We start from the raw sequence: 4,162 nt of genomic DNA on the forward strand, positions 1-4,162 counted from the left end.
GTGTTATGATAACACATAGTAACAACGAACACAGTAACAACTGAGTAAAACATGGTAACAACATACTTTAAAACAGAGTAAAAAAGGGGATGCACACTAAAGCCAAAAGTATAATTGTATTAGTATTTATAGGAGGCAAAAAAAATTACAAAGATAAAACTGAGACTTCAGCTTATTCACCACTGTAAACCACAAAACATTTACGCATTGTAACTGCGCTCTGGTTATGTGCTGTACCAAACTATATAAGCCTATGAAACTTCTCACTGTAATTCTTCCTTCTAGTCTGCAGACCTTCGATCACCTGTGAAAGAATTCACACTTCTCTTGGCTACTTCTCTCTCACTCTTAAAATACTTACGTTGTTACATTAATATATAAAGAAAAAAATCTAGAAACTTCATATGACTTGTGCGCAATTTAACTTTTTCATTAAAGGACAAAAACATAAAGGCAAGTTATGGGCAGTTAGTCACTTGAATTAATTTTCTGCGGTTTCATTTAGTGGGCAGTGACAACCTGGCTTAATAATCACCCACTCTTCATCCTCGAGCCTGCAAAACATTAACTTGGCATTCTTTCAACTGATACATGAAATTTGCGCCCACTGTAAAAGACGACTTGTTATATATTCTCGCGTACTTTCTGAGATTTGTTGTTGTTAGTGGTTAAATGAGGTTGCTGGGAGTAATTTTCCAACGCTCCCACTTTAATCACAACCACAGAAATTCACCATACCTAAACAATCTCTCATATAGACACAATTATCTCTTACCAATGACTTTGTGAAGATGTTTGCAAAATGTTCATGTGACCTGCAATGTTGTAAAACAATTATCTATTGTTAATCAATTTTCTAATGAAATGATACTTAGTGTCAAAGTGTTTTCTCCATTCGTGAAAAACATAATTCTTAGATTGAGAAATTGCAGAACTATTGTCACAGTAAGTTGTTGTTATTCCCTCTTGTTGCTGCCATAAATCCTTCAACATTCTTCTCATCCAAACTGCTTGACATGTTGTTGTTTTTGCAACAACATATTCAACTTCTTCTTTCAATAGTGAAACTATTTCTTTCTTCTTGGAAGCACATGAAATGGCTCCCGATCCCATGTGAAATACATAGCTTGACGTGATCTTTCTAGTAGCAACACTTTTTGCCCAATCACGGTCAGTATAACAAACCAACTTGAAATCACATGTTGTAGTGTACAAAATACCATATTCCTTTGTCCCTTTGACATACCTTACTATTCTTTTGGATACTTGTTAATTTGTCTGCTTTGGTGTCTCCATAAATCTTGACAACAAGATCACTGCATACATTATATCAGGCCTAGTTTTTGTTAAATACATTAGGATGCCAACCATACTTTTGTATAATGTTGGATTGATATTGTTGTTACAATGTCCCTTCTTGTTACAACCTTCCTTGTTGTTACAATCTTCTTTGCTTAATTTCAACCCCATGACAATGGGAGTTGGTGCAGGTTTGTTTTCCTACATATTAAACCTCTTCGAAATGTCTGAGGCATATTTTGCTTGAGAAATAAAGATCCCATTTTATGTTTTCTTCACTTCTATGCCCAAAAAGTACTTTAACAATCCCAAATCTATCATTTCAAACTCACTTTTCATGACTTCTTTGAAATCAACTATGAGGAGGTCATCACTCCCACTGAAAATCAAATCATTTACATATAAAACAACTATAAGAAGGTCACTGTCACTCTCTTTGATGTAGAGAGTAGGCTCACCATCACATTTGTCAAAGCCATTGTCCAAGAAATATGCATCAATCTTGTTGTACAATGTGTGCAGTGCTTTCTTCAGTCCATAAAGAGATTTCTTCAGTCTATACGCTTTGTCTTCTTAGCCTTGAACCTCATAACTTGATGATTGCTCCACATATACTTCATGTTTCAGCATTCTGTTCAAGAATGCCAACTTCACATCTATTTGGTACACCTTCCAACTATGATGTGCAACTTTTGACAACATTGTGTGCACTGTCTCAATTCTTGCATCTGGTGCAAATGTCTTTGTATAATCTCTTCCGTGTTGCTACTTGTAGCCTTTGACAACCAACCTTTCTTTATGACTTTCTATCTTTCCTTTAACATTTTTTTTGGTCTTATAGACCCACTTACACCTATGACTTCCTTTCCTTTCGAAAGGTCGACTAACTCCCATGTGTCATACCTTTCTATTGCTTCTATTTATTCATTCATTGTTGCAACCCATTTTTCTTCTGTAACAAAATATTTAAAATGAATTGGATCATCTACATGAAAAAATTGTGCAAACAAGGAATTTAGACCTTCTCTACTTTCATCTTGACATTTTCCTTATAAATTTCACTTAAATTTCTAAATTTTTGTCGTTTCATGATTGCAAAAGATGGACTTGATATGTCACTTGATGTTGTTCTTGGAGAATATGATGTTGTGAGTCTTTGCGGTGCACTTAGAGTAGTATTTACTTGACTGCGTGACACTGTCCTATTGCTTACTGATGGTGTCACTCTTTGACTCCTTTGTTGAGATTGAATATGTGTAGGAGTCACCGGTGAGGAATTACTTGGTGTTGTCAATTCCTCTTTGACTTATTATGGTATCCTTTTTGTTACATTGATTGTGATCTATAAACTTCCATCCCATGCTTCCTCTTCTATGAGCTGCACATCTCTACTAATTAGGCCGATAGGCCTTTCCTATGCATCAACTTTTCGTCAACACTTTTACTCTGATCCGTTAGATCAGATGAAACACTTTCAACCGTTGATCTGAACCAGAAAACAAAACAATGGAAAATCAAGAAAGCACAAAAGCTCAAAAAAGATTCTATGCAAAAAAAATCAAGAAAGCACGAAAAAGATCATAAAAATCAAAGATCGAAAGAAAAAAGCTCAGAAAAGCAAAGATTTTTGAGGATTTTTATTTTTATTTTTATTTTTTAAATGCAATGTATTATTAATTTATTTTTATAATTTAATTGAAATATAAATTTTAAATTTTAAATTTAAAAATTAGTTTAGATTTATTTTTAGTTGTAAGTTTATTATGTGTTAAGAGGGATTTTTTTTTTGAGGTATTGATTTTTTAAGAGTGAAAAGAGATTTGATTATTTTTGGCATTTGGTAGATGTAGAGTTAAAATGAATTTAGATTAGTTTAAATATTAACCTTTAAATAACTCACATTAGAGAAAAATACCATGGGAAAAAACCATAGATTAAATATATAATAAGGAAAAACCATGGGTTGGAAAATTTTATATTTTATATTTTAATTTTAATTTGACTAAGTCAAAATGTTAAACATTGTAACATCTCTCTAAAATAATTAAATTCAATTTAAGTCCATGCTAGCTCCCATCATTTTCCTGCTCAAAAGATAGGCGTTCTCAACACCTTAGCTACTTCGGCGGGCGTTGCAAGTTTATGACGAAAATCACCTTGAAGATGAGAAAACTGACCTCCTGGAAGTTTTTAATAAGAATGGTTATAGTAGGTCTCAAGGTCTTAAGGCTTTTCAAAATGCTGAAAAGGGTCCTAAGAGTAAGATTGACCCCAAGGATTGGTCTTCCGGTGTTCATCTTCCCTTTATTCAAGGGACCACGGATAAAATCGCTAGGATCTTGAGGAAGCATAAGATTCATTCTTCTTTTAGACCCCTTAACACTATATGAAGTTCTCTTCATTTTGTTAAGGACCCGATTAACCCCAAGGATTAGAAGGGTGTTTATATCATTCCCTGTTCTTGTCGAGCTCCTTATATTGGTGAGACCGGTCGATCCATTAACCAAAGGATTTGTGAACATGCTGCCGACATCAGGCATGGAAGGTCTCGCTCCTCCGCTTTGGTAGAGCATGCAGAAAAAACCAATCATCACATTTCCATTGAAGAGGCTAAGGTCATTGCGAGGATTGACCATTTTCGTTATTGTAAATTTAGAGAGGCCTTAGAAATTGAAAAAAAGACTTGTTAATTTAAATAGAGATGATGGCTGGAGTATCAACAGATGCTAGATTCCTGCGCTTTCTCCCTAAAAAATTATTTTTATTTATTTATAGATTAATTAATTATTTCTTTTTGTTAATCCCCATATTGCTTATTTTATGACTCTCTTAAATTATTTTTGGTAATATGAATAGGATTAAA

Source organism: Pinus tabuliformis, chromosome X (genome assembly GCF_031772625.1).
Source record: "Pinus tabuliformis cultivar Carrire ecotype Pingquan chromosome X, CPIR1, whole genome shotgun sequence".
NCBI lineage: Eukaryota > Viridiplantae > Streptophyta > Pinopsida > Pinales > Pinaceae > Pinus > Pinus tabuliformis.